We start from the raw sequence: 13,952 nt of genomic DNA, 5'->3' as shown, positions 1-13,952 counted from the left end.
AAGTGATAAATGAGACTCACTTGCCTCTCTTCATTCTAGAAGTGCATCTGAAAGTTTCACCTGCATCTCTAGCAGGTTAAACATTTTGAGGATTAAATGGTTATGGACAATCTCTGGCATGAGCTAAAATGTATTTGGGAACGTTTCTGCTGTTTGAAAAATGAATGTGGTACAGCAAGAATGACAACAGGTTCTGATTTGAGAATCCAATGTAAGATGTGCCACTTTGAGACATTTTATCTCAATGGGGTACCTAGGAAATTAAAATACTTTTCAGGGGCTAGATCATGATTTGTACTTCATCCTCAGGTCAAAATCTTAGCCCTTTTAGCCTTATTTTGTGCACTTGGCTTTAATAAATGAAAATGCAGAAGCACCCATGAAGATGCTTGTTTTACCTGCAATAGATACAAGGAGAGCAGCCTATTATTTAGCTGAACCTTGTTTTTGTGCAGCTGGTACTTATTTTTTTCAGGTCCTGAAAATATATTGCTTCTGCCAGTATTGGGATACATGCTGCACGTAGATCCTGTGGGGTTTCTGGATTTATCTTTTTTTCTGCCCTGCTGTCTGAGTTCATCTCAGAATGACAGAGCACACAATTCACTAACCCAGCATGATTGTTTGAAAAGAACATGTTTAAAAAGGCAGTGGCAGCCCTGCGAAACTGGGGGAGAAAGTTCTATTCAGTGGGATAATGTTAAAGAATAATTTTTGTGTCAAATTTTAGAAAAAGATGCCATTTTTCTACTAAAGGTTTATTTGTCCTGATGTTTAGTTTTCTGTGACACATCCAAGATGCTGAATTTTCACTAGAGCCAATTAGACTTGTGTACATGGAGTAAATATTCATTATTTAAGTGACATATCATGTGTCAGATAATTTTTGCTCATTAATGTTATATATTTGGGAGGGAGCCCTCACAAACCCCCCAAACAATGCATCAGAAAATCCCTACAGTGTTATTTGTTCAAGGATACCATGATTAGGCTGTTGAAAGCTGGACACCAATGGCCCAGGTTTCTGGTCAGAAATCCTTGTGGCAAGTCTGCCCTCCTGTGTGGGTGATGAGAGAATTTTGGCTCATGTAAGGGCAGCCTTGGCCCTTGGGCATTGAATGGAAAGCAATTGTCAATGATTGCAGAGAGTACCCTGGCTGTGGGTCACTGGCCCTCATGAAAGGGACTGGCAGGCTCTGGGTGCCAGAGCTGCCTCTCAGCTGGCAGCAGAGAGTAAATGCAGTTTGGAAGCTGATGGTTGGAAATTTAGAACAGCTTCAGATGTTTAAGCAATACCTGTTGTGATTTTTTTGTTTGTCTACTTTGTCTTGGTTTCAAATGGTTTTCAATTTTAAGCTATTTCTGGCTGTAAAGGCTGTGCAAGTGCAGCTAGGAAGATGCAGAATGGGTTACTCTACCCTTAGTTCCATGCAGGAATGCCAATATTAAATTTAATACTTTGCTATAGGTCAAATGTCAGAAAAGCTCCAAAATGTGTTTTGCTGTTAATATATTAGTGCATAAAATGGCTGTGGAGTGTTTCTGCCTGTGTGGTCAGGGGCAGTGTGGCATCCCTGAGCTCTCAGCAGCTGGTCGTGATGACTTTTTCAGTGTTTCTGGTCATTTCCATGAGTAACATTGTTTAGCTGACATCAGAAGGCTGCAAATGCTATCAGGAGCTATGGGAATCTGTGGTGCTGGATGTTGATTTTAACTGCAGAGATGTTAATGTTGGCCTTTCCGTCCTGTCCTGGGGTATCCATAATCCCTGGGATGCTGATGGTTTCTCCTTGTGGCTCCTCCTGATCACTCACAATGGTGCTGGAAATGGTTTCAGCTGGAATAAATGAGTTGGGTGAGAGGAGAGGGGCTGAGTCCACATCCTGCTTCTCTCCTCTGCCCCATTTTTCTTTAAATTAATTATTTTTGTTCCAGGTCTCACTAAGGTGACTCTACTCTCTAGATGGTGGTGATGATCATCAGTAGCTTGAACGTGTAACAGGTGTCTGAGGATTTTGTGATGTCTTTGGGTCAGTTGCCTGTTAATGATTTAACCACACTTGTGGTTGAAGAAGTGTAGATCTGCAGTAGATAGCATGTTTGGTGTAAAATCCTGATTCAGAACTCCAAGAAATCTGGGAAGTAGGAAAAAGCATTGCAAGCTTTAGCATCTGCTGCCTGTGGCACTTCTGAGGGAGAAATCTTGCTGTGAAGTTCAGAAGCAATTCCATTGATTTGCATCCTACCTGCCAGTGGCAGTGCAGGCCTGGGCAGGGAAGGAATGACTGCACTCCATCAAATGTTAGTTAGATGTGGCAGACCTGAAAAAAAAAGTGAAGTGGTGGTGAATAAAATCATAATCTTTACTGTATTTGGCCTTGTGAACAAATGAAATCCCAAGAACTCTTTGAGAAGCATAGTGAAATATTTGCTATGTGAATCCTTTAGATGTGAAATAAATATTTAAAATCCAATAAAATTAGAGAGGAGATTTCAAAAAAACCAAAAATTGTTTATGTACCTTTTAAATAGAGTGGATGGGTGAACGGGAAATATAACTTTCATGTAATTCAATTCCTTAAATGCCTGTTCCTTGAAAATACCCAACATAATATAGATTAAGGTGAAGCCAATAAATGTTTTTAACTTTTCCAAATATCTAAGGATTTTTATGTCTTCTGAAACATTAACATCACCACTGGATAAATGGCTAGGTGTTCCTTTATATTAAGGAAAAACTACATCATTAAAAGGGACAGACAATGGTGGAAAATGTGCTCAATCCCCATTTTCAGTATGCTAAAGTGCTGTTGTTGCCTCAACATAAATACTGGTACTGAATGAGATGCATGTGGAAATACTGTGTTATTCAGCAGGGTGTGTGATGGGGTAATTGAGCTGCTCTTGGTGAATGTGAATTGTGGAGCAGTGAGGAAATAACTTCCTTTCTCATAATTGGTTTGCTTGTGCCCTTGAAAACATGTGAGCCTTGAGGACTGGAAGCTGATGGCAGGAAGAGGTATGGATACCCAGGGAGCTGAGGGGAACATGGCAGCCTGATGTAAAAATTTAATGAGCTTGCTTTTGACACTGAGATTTGTTTGAGCAAATTTTTCTAGGGAGCAAGGCCAGGAGCCATAAGTAAATGAGCTTTTCTTGAGATTGTGCTTGGCAGACAGCTGCAGGGAGTGTTAGGGTGATGAAATGATGCTGCACATAATGGGGTTAATGAAGATTACAAGTTACTTCCTTCAGGGAACTGTGCTCTGTTCATTTTTTCTTTTGTTTTAAGCAAGCTTATCCTGAAAGTCAGAAGTTTAAGTGTTTCAAATGCTGTGGAGTCTAAGTGGAGTTTGAGGCAATGCACCACAAATTGCAGGTGGCTAATTAGCTCTTGTGATCTCACTGAGTGCCTGCACTTCTCCCTCCCTGTGTGCACTTTTCACTTCCGAATCTGGGAATTCAGAGGAGCTCTGGAGCTTCTCCCTGGGCCTGTGCACACCTTTGCAACAGTCAAATGCAGCACTTAGAAAAAACAATATCAAAAATTGTTGAGTTGTTAGTTAGATGTGATGTGGAAAGATTTCTGCAAATACAACGATTTAAGCATTTATGTTAATTAACAGCTCTGGGAAAAAAAAAAAAAGAAACCAAATAAAAAAAAACCTTCTGATATTTTAATTTACTCAGGAAAGGAAGTAGACAGATGTGAGAAAAGCCTGAAAAACCTGAAGTCTAAAGGTACTTCATGTACTTCCTATCAGAGAAGACTCAAAAAGCTGTTACCTCATGAAAATGAAATTTTCTAGATACTTTTCTGTCATACAGTAAAGTGAGTTTTTTGAGAAGAGCCAGAGGCAGAAATCTTCAGTATTTTATAGAAGTTTTAAGGGAAAACCAGGAGGCAGTGGCATGTATTTTTTTTTGCCACACTGGGAGAACTGTGGCCTGGATTTTCAGTTATCTAAATTCTTGAGTCCAGATAATTTTTCATTTTATTTAATGTATCAGGGAAGGGGAAGAACTGCCTGGTTATTTTGCAGAAAAATGTATCCCAGTTTGTTATTGTCAAGTCCAGTCCTCCACTGGCTTCAGAGATACATGATAAAAAAACTGTTCCTGTTTTCCTTTTCAGTTTTATCCAATCACTGTGGTGTAAAATTACCTTTATTCCTACCTTTCCCTGTCTGATTCTCCTCTTGATAAATAAACATATTCAAAGTCAGTTATCAAGTGGTAATATTGGTAACCTTGTCTGTTCCCAGTCAAAGAAGGAAGGTTAGAACAGCATTTGGAATAATTACTTTTCCTTTAAGTTAACAAACTGATTATGTGTTTGGTTTTATCTTATTAAGTAAAAATTCCAGCAGATGCTCCAAAGGGGATGCTTCTCCTACCAATACTTTTGAGGCTTTTGTTCACTTGGGGGTTTTACGCCTCATATATTGCAGTATTTAAAAAGATGGTGCTCAAGGAGCAAGGTTGTTTTTTAATGTTTTTTCAATAGATATTTTTATTGTGTGGAAAAGATTATACTGAAATATCCACTTCAAGCAAATCAAACAGGGCAGCTTGTTTTAATGTTCTTCAATGATTTTCCTAGGCATTTCTCACAAGTGCCTTAGTGCTTGGTTTTGGGAAGCAGATGACACAGGCTGTGGTGCCTGACAAGCTGCAGCAGAGCCAGGATGGAGAGAGGAAATGTTTGTTTAGTTTTAAATGAGGCACAGTCCATGAAATGCATCAGCACTGTGACAGGATGGACAGACAGACACCCTCTGTAGCCCTGGCCTCAGAATGGAACAGGAGAACGACCTTGGCTCAAGCTCTGTTGCTCAAGATGAGCAATACTTGCAATCATTCCTGACAAAGACCAGCAAAATGCTTTACTTCTAAAACCAAGCTATGTTCTGAGGCACTCAGTGCACAGCCCCACAAGCTGTGTCACAAAAGAGAGGGGGAAACTTCATAAACTCTGACTCCCAAACTGTGTTTGCTGGAAGGGCACATTCACATCTGGACAAAGGCTTGAGCTCAAGTCTGGGATGCAATTAGAAGAAGTTAGAGGTGCAAAACCAATTAATTCCAAGAACAAAGTAAGTTACTTCAGGAGTGCCAAGGTATCTCTTTTCCTAAAGCTGCCAACTAAGAGCTCCTTCTCTTGCCCTGTGGTACTTGCTGGGTCCCCAGGATGAAGGAGGAATTGATGAATCTGACTCCATGTTCTTAGAAGGCTAATTTATTATTTTATGATATGATATTACATTATAGAATGCTATACTAAAGCTACACTAAAGAATAGAGAAAGGATACTTACAGAAGGTTTAACAAGATACTAATTAAAAACTTGTGACTCGCCAGAGTCCTGACACAGCTGGACAGGGATTGGTCATTAAGTCAAAACAATTCACATGTTGGATGAACAATCTCCAACCACATTCCAAAGCAGCAAAACACAGGAGAAGCAAATGAGATAATATTATTTTCATTTTTCTCTGCTTCCCAGCTTCCCAGAATAAGAAATCCCGGGCAAAGGGATTTTTCTGGAAAATATGACAGTGACACTGCCCCTCTGCAGAGGCCTTGCTGGTGAAAGGAATTTGTCCACTTTGCTGGGCATGGGCTTGTGCTGGGCTTTGTGTGGCCACTCCAGGCATTCACAGTGTCCCCATGGGTTAAAACTGGAAAGTGAGGGGCGAAGGACTGACAGGAACCTCACACAGTCCAGCAAAGGGAGGTGCAGATGCTGCCTGTGGGAGGGGTAACTCCATTTATTGGGCAGCCTGGAGCTGAGCAGCTGCTCTGCCAAAAACCCCCGGAACCCCTGGTGGGTGACAAATGGAGCAGGAGTCAGCAATGCTCCCTTGCAGCAGAAAAGGGCCAGCAGTGCTCTGGGGGGCAATTGGAGGAGCTGTCAGCAGGCTGAAGGACACAATAATTTGGATCTCTGAGCAAGGTTCTGTTCTTAAGGCTCCTTAGTTTCAATCTGTTTTCTATTACAGCATGTTTCATTTGCAAATCTGTGCTTTTCTGCTGCCCTGAGCCACATTTTCTCTGTTCTACCCTCTCAGCCTATGCTTTTCATTTCATTTTTCTTATCTGCTTTTCTGCTCCATTTCATAATTTACCTTGTGCATCCTTATGATAACTCAAATTTAGCTATTGGCAGCAGAAGTATTCTGACCCTTTCTTTCAGCTGGCTTATCCAATGTTGTTATTGTTTCTGTTAGAGAGGCTGAGTATTTCTAATACAGTCCAGTTGATTTATTTAATAAAGAATCACAAAAGCAGGTTCCTTGGAGCACAGCAGGAATCAAGCTGGTTACAATGCCAAGCCTTTACTCAGGAAAAAAATGTGCCTCTTTATTGGGTGCTAAAAGTTCTTGTTGAAGTTGCCTCTTTGAATTCTTTGCTACTTTTTTGTAGCTTCTTCAGCAGGAAGGCACACTTCCACAAATTCCTGCTGAAACCCCACTGCTGGCTGTGGATCTGTCCCAGTGTGGTAACCCATGTCTGTGTTGCTAGTTTAGTGTTCTCCTTTAAAAAGTTGCAGATCATAATGTCTAGATGTTGGAATAATTTTAGGGGATAGTCTATGATGCATAAATATTCAGCCATTCTCCAGACCAGGCTGGATATCTGTCTGTGAGTGTGAGGGAAAGAAATTTCTAATTGGCACATGCAACTATTTCAGAATGTCAGTTGACTGTTATTATGCCAGACCAGGCAGAAAAGATAAGAAATATAGTTTACTGGGACTGTTGCCTCTTAGTATATTTGTACAAAAGTGATATATTTTGCAGTATGAAATGTAAAATTTAGTCCCAAGAACTCTTCTGCTTTATCAAAATAAACTTTATTGCTGTCTTCCAATTTGACAGAACACAATAATATGTTTTATTATATGTACTTGTAATTCTTTGATTGAAAGAAACCTTTATTCCAAACTCATCCTTTTTGATGTCATGTGAAGATGATTTCTGTGAGAGTACATTATTATTTTGTGCTATTGGCTTTTGTCTCTATTGTTTTCCTATTCATTGAAGACTGTTTTGTGATAAGGATTCTCGATGGATGCCAAGATCTGAGAGGGGTGTTCAAATGGGGACCTAAGACTTCTTTGTAGACAGACAGAATAATAAATAAAAGCTCATATTTTTATCTAATCTAGCTGCATTATTGAGATGAGTAAAGCTGGAAAGGATTCTCTGCTAGCATTGGTTTCTGTGGTGTAATGAACATGCATGAAATTTCATCAGCACTTTTTCTTACCTTTTAATGCCTTTATAAAAATCACAGAATATGACCTACTCAGGGCAGGGGAGAATATTTCCTTACAGCATTACCTCATCTTCCACAAGAGTTTAGAGCATTTAACATTGCATTTGCCAAGCAATATCACACACAAACCTTTAATTACTGTGAGGACCAGCCCTGTATTTTTTGATACATTTGTTGGGCTTGTGAAGCACTTCCCCCTTTGTGTGGAAAAGATTAATAGTTTATTATACATGACAAACTGAGGAATGTGGGTGTGCTGCTGTGCACTGTTTTTATCATGTAGAAAGTCTGGTGCAGACAGAATTTGAAACTTTAATCACAGCTTTGTGCCTTGGTGACTGTATTATCATTTCTCTGACTTTACTGTGGGGGAAATTTACTTATTGCCTTTACTATTCCTGTCTTGCACACTTTTTCTTGGTATAACTCTTGCCAGTTGTACAGAGTTTAATGTAGTTCCCTTCACCAGTTTGTGCTGCCATAGAATTGATGCCATCAGTAAATACTGAGTTTTCATGTGGACAATCTATTTCTGCCCTTTGCAAAAGGCGAGACAGGTAATTTGTAGATGAGGCCAGAGAATCTGATTAGTGCTGGGGATCCTGTGAGCCTCCAGGGGCTGCTTCTGGTCCTGTACCCTGGGGCTGGCGAGAGCTGAACATCAATAAACTGAATATCCATTTAAACTTTGCACTGTAAGGCACTTCCTCACCTTTCCTGTAGAATCAAAGTTGCACTCTGTTTCTACCAGTTGGTTCTAGAGGCTAGAAAGAATTAGTGTTCATTATTGTGTCTTGTATAGAAATTTGCATTTTTGACTGTACCGTATAGGGAAGAAATATATAGATTCATCTTTGATAATAAGAAGAAAAGATAAATATTTATCATACATAGTTTAATTTAAAGTGACATTATCAGTATAATACATATATTTAATTTTGTTTCTAATTCTCTTAACCATTTACCCCATATTTACAAAAAACCACTTTTCATTTAGGCTGCCATTTAAAAATTACAATATTCTCTAGAACACATCTAAGAAATGACCTTTCTTCACTGGAAATGCTCTAAAATTAACTTTTGGTAGACTGTAAGTAGCACTCCAGAGACAGGTTCTTTAATGTACTGGTTATTGCTTTCAAATGACTCTTAATTGCCTAAATTAATAATGAATTTTTTTTCCTTTGGTTCTTGTAAGGGACAAATGAATTTGAATCACTCTCTAAAGAATTGGATCACTGGACATCTTCTGATTACTTTTTTATTCATGATGAAATTTAAAGAAAAAAAAAAGAACAGCAAGGTCACCTTCAGAGTGTTTTCTGTTTGTGAGAAAACCAAAGGAAAGTGACACAAACTCCTCTTAACCATTCTCAGGAAAGAATAGAGACTGCAAGAACAGAGGAACTTGTGTCAGCTCTGAATGGCACAAGTGTCTGCAAAGGACCTTCTGTCTTGCTTAATGAAAAATATCTTTTTAGTCACCTTAAAATATTGGTGTAATAACACTTTTGTAAAAACTGAGGCCAATACAAAAAATCACTGACCTGATCTGAAAACAGAGGAAAGGCTAAGCCTGTTTTGTGAGATCTATTTATCTCTTTTAGGAATGTTCAAATATAAAATTTTCCCATGTTTTTATTTTTTTTTTCATCTCTGCACACTTTATCCACTAATATGAAAGTCTGCATTATGGGATGGGTTTTCTGTACTCCATCTGGCAGCTCAGAAGAGAGACAGAAAATTAGTCAGGAACTTATTAATCACTTGGGAATCAGCGAGTATGTAATTAGCCCAGAACAGCTTTTTAAAGTGTTGCCTATAAGGTATGGTAAATCAATTCCAGCTCAATAAATCAGGCTTGTTTGCAAACTTCAACTTCCAAAAATAGCACATTCAGAATGCTGATAAACCAGCAACTTGATTGATAAAAAGCTTTTTTTCTGCTAGGTAGCAGTGACTGGATCCTTAGTGGCAGCACTCAAATTAAAAGGGAAATGTGGGAAATGAAAAGAGGGAGAAATTGCATTTTGGGCAGCCTCAGGTGCTGCTGTGAGGGGAGGGGACATTCAGGGTTGTGTTTGTGACTTGGCTCTCATGGCACACAGAGGATGTGACTCTTCACACAGTGCCTGCCAGTGATGGAAAAACCTGAAATTATCTCCTGCCCTGTTTAATTCTGGCTAGGGGAGTAATTGCAGTGAAACAAATGGAGCAGGGGGGGCCAAGTAAATACCTGCAGTCATTCCATGGGATGGTTTATTTGAGGGTTTCCCCTCTATTGCATTATGGCTGCTACTTTAATATTAGTGTTAAATACTATTCTTGAACAAACCAGATGTACCTTTAATTATTAATTCAAGGAAAATTAACTAAGGTGGAGTGAGCAGAATCTGGTGGCCTGTTTCTTAAAATTTCCTGGGTAAAGAAGTTTAAAATGGGTCTAAGTTGCTTTTTTTGTTTCTTCGATTTGGTTTGGTTTTTTTAAATATAAATGTATAGTATACTAGGAAAGTGATGGCTGCATTCTGAGTTTATTGTTTGAGGGGAATTCAGCTTCATTTTGTGTAGGATTTTCCCTGGAAGAATGCATGAGTTGATATTTTAATGCTGATGTTCTTCTCATAATATCTTCTCTGTTTTGTTTTTTAAAGCCTGGCTGGCAGTTTCAGCAATCCCAATGCAGTGTATTTTCATGAGACAGGGATGCAGGGGTTTGGTCTGTAGACTTATGATTTCCTGTTAGGAGTCATTTACCAGCCCTACTTTACACTGATCCATGGCTGGAATACTGCATGGAATTATGGCAAACAGCTGCTGTGCAAGTGCTCAGGGTGCTCCAGCTTTGCAGCCAAGAGAAGCTTGCATTTTGCAAAGACGTAGAGAATTTATTAATCAAAAAAGTAATATCACAAGATTGTTATGGATAAAGTAGATAGTTGTCTTTTAATTGCTTAAATTTTAACATGGTGGATTTCAGGCTGTCTTGAAATGCCTGCATAACTGGAGGTGAAAATTCTCTGCTAGCATGGCAGAGTATTTATCACACTCCTCCCAAACCTCCTCTCTTAATGTTTGGGATTTCTACAAGTAGAAGAGAAATCTTAAAGATGACACAAATATTTGGGTATGGCTGGGTCTTCAGAGGGCTTTCAGTGCTGTGCATGAATTTTCATGCTTTTAATCTACATGTATGTACTGGGCTCTTTCCATGCAAGCCATGAGATGATGAAAAAGTTTTATTATGCATAGAAGGAAACTTCTAGGAAACAGCTGAAATTTTTGTGTCACTGTCCTGTAAAACTGAGGAGGTTGACAAGTATTGCATGTTGCAGTAACTGGCATAGCACAGTAGATCAGAGATAATTTCTGTTCTGCTCTTCCTATTATTTGGACTCACTGGACCACAGTTCAAATGGCTGTGATTGGAGAGTGGAGAGCCCAAAGTGGCAATTTTTCTCTGATCCTTCCCAAATCTGAATTCATTTTAGTATGAGGAGAGACATTTCCCAGAGTGAGATTTTTGATATGCTATAGAAGATTAATCTCACTTTCAAGAGAAATATGTGTCTGTTATCTTAAAGAAACATGCTGCCACAGCTGGGACTTTGTAATACCTCGGTTTGCTTAGTGTTGCTTTCATAATTAAGACCTGATAATTTGTTGCATATTGATAGTAGGGATGGACCCTGAAAAGGCTTTTGCAGTTCCCTGCAGTTCTGAATCCCAGAATGGTTTGGGTTGGAAGGGATCTTAAAGCCCATCCAGCCCCAAGGGCAGGGACACCTTCCACTGCTCCAAGCCCTGTCCAACCTGGCCTTGGGCACTGCCAGGGATCCAGGGACAGCCCCAGCTGCTCTGGGCACCCTGTGCCAGGGCCTGCCCACACTCACAGGGAAGAATTTCTTCCTAAAATCTGTACCCACCATCACCTCCTGTCCCACCAGTGGGTCCTCACAGGAAAATGTTCATCTCCTACTGTTGCAAAAGCAGCAGAGAGCAGTGGGAAGCTGCTTGGTGTGGAGTGCTGGAGCTGGACTCTCAGAACACAGGTGTAGTTTTATACTGCTCAGGAGGCAGCAGAGAGTTCAGAGAACTTAACTGCTTTTCATGTGTTTGGCAATTGTTTATAAACAGAGATCAGATCACCAGCAACTATAGCATGATGTGTTAGAGATCCCTTCATATAAAAGTTAGGGTGTGCAACAATTTAACTGGGAACTTTTGGGTCCAAAAGGTATTCACAATCTAAAGAACACATTAAAGAAACCTTCAGATATTGTGGTCGTGTACTTCTGGCTTGACTTGTTAGTTCCCTGAATGTCTGTCAGAAAAATAACACCTGCTGAAATGATCAAGGGGATCTCAGGGAGAAAAAAAACGTCTGAAGACCTCTAAAGGCTGTTCTCTGTGCTCCTGTAGACTGCACAATCACACTAAGGTTGACAGTAACTGTTTCTGCATCTTTCTGTGCATGTCACTTGCAGAAATGACAATTTGCCAGGAGCTCTGGGATTGATTTGACTCAGTAACAGTTTGGGATCAAGACCTGAACTGCAAAACAGTGAATCTTTTACTTTTTTAAAAAATAGCTATGGTAGAAGGGATTATTTTTTTTTTATTATTACATTTAAAAAGCAACAGCATACAGGCAACATCCACAAAGCCTCTGCTTGGGGATCTTTCCTTTTTAACAAGTGTTCTTCAAAATTACAATAATTGACACATCCATTGATTTTAACAGTCTTTTCAGCATTCTACAATATTGCAGAAATCCCAAAAGGATACTGGAAAGATTTATCTAGGAAGATGATTTTCAGCAGCTCTGTTGGAGAGGGAGGTGATTTTCCACACACACATTTTGCCCTGTTTTGCTGCAATTGCTCTGGACTGCATGAACTTGTGGCATGGCTGGAAAGGACATTCCAGGTGAATGTGAAGGAACCCTTCTGGCCTCTGTGACCCACTATCCTCTACTCATCTCTGCAACTCTGAGCGATTTAGCAAGCAGCTGATCTGCCCCAAGGCTTCAAACATAAGTTAGTGGCTTAAAACTGGAAAGATTTGAAGTGGGACAATAATATTCAGATTAATGTTTGGGGTGTTTCTACATGTTGCCATCTTTCTTTGTTTTCTTATGACATTGCCTGTCCTGTGATGTGTTTGGTGTTGTTACAAACTTGGGACAATTAACTGCTTTTGTTATCTTGTAAGATGCAAAGCAAACCAGCTGCTCTTAGAAGGAAACACTGGACTTGCTGCAGCAGGGCCCTGCCAGCTCTGTTGAGCACATTGCAGGGTTCTGCAGTTTGTGGAAAGCACCCAATAATCACAAACCATTTTGTGCTTCATTGCCAGTTAGAGACCATTTCTGAAGGGATGTATGCAATGTGCAATATTCTCTCAGAAGCCTATCAAAAAAAAAAAAAAAATCTGATTAAAACAGCACCAGAGCAAGCCCTGGGATGTTCTGTTCTAACCTGAAATCTCGTCAGACTATAGCAAGTTGAAGGCAGGGCAAATTTTATGCTTCAGCAACTTGTAAGGGTCTCTTTGACATTTTCAACCATAAATAATTAGTTCATGGTGATGATACTTCAGCTTCTCTTGCAGCACAGTATTTTGAAGCAGAACAATCTGCTGGATGCAGATAAGCATTTACTGAAAGTCATTATAAGGTAATAGGAAATTGTTCAGAGACCTCCACTAAAGCTGAAGTTGAATAATCTCAGGAGCAAAACCTACATACTAACGGCCCAATTACACTCACAGCTTACAATTAATTACTATTTAATAATTTATAACTAAGAAAGATTGTATGGCAGTGTGTTTCACTGCTGGCTTACAGATCTGAAGTAAACTGGGTATAAATTGGGGAGAATGTTGTTTTTCCAAACAGCCATGGCAAGTGGCATTATCTTCTGCTCAGTTTGGAAGCCTGTTTGCTTGGGTTATTTTAGTAGTGACAAATGCAATAAATGTTACTGATATTTTTATTTCTGCTGGCACAAGACAAGAACTGTTGATAAGGTTATTTGTGTAGGCTGTTTGCTGGTTAAACACCAGTGTTGCTGTTTTTCCTGTTTTAAAATGGAAGTGATTGTGGTCATAGAGCAAATGGATTTGTCCACTGGACTGCAGTGAGTTATGCAAAAGGAAGCAGAAAGCTTTCCTGGCAAAAAGTAGGTGATGTAAAGATGAAAAGCTTCATCTGTTGCTTAGGAGAAAATGATGCCTTCAAAAGGAGGGGAGACATTAAATGAATTTAATACTAGGAATAAAAATATATGGAAAAGGGATCTAAGTGAGATCTGGGCAAATAGACAAATTTGAATAAAAACCAAAGCACTTTTAAATCTGTGTGCATAATGTAAAATGGTAGAAATAGTTGACAGAACTTAAGGCTCATATTAAAAAAAATCCTATATTAAAAATACAGAAGAAAAGCATTAGAGAAATGTCTGTGTTTCCCCTCATATCGAATTATGGGGGACTTAACAGAAATACTTGTAAAATAGAAAAATTACCAAGTTGAAGACAAGTATTTGTAGTATTCAATTTAGAAGTTATGCTTATTTGTTATTATTATACATTCTTCTCCAGCCTGTCTAAAGCCACTAGAAAATGGTGAACATTCATAGGATGTTTTGGATAATCCAAACAATACTGAG

This window comes from Agelaius tricolor, unplaced genomic scaffold, assembly GCF_023055355.1.
Source record: "Agelaius tricolor isolate 1412-34295 unplaced genomic scaffold, bAgeTri1.0.p SCAF_15, whole genome shotgun sequence".
NCBI classification, from domain to species: Eukaryota; Metazoa; Chordata; class Aves; order Passeriformes; family Icteridae; genus Agelaius; species Agelaius tricolor.
The sequence above is the reverse complement of the archived record's forward strand: the minus strand, read 5'-3'. Positions refer to the sequence as shown.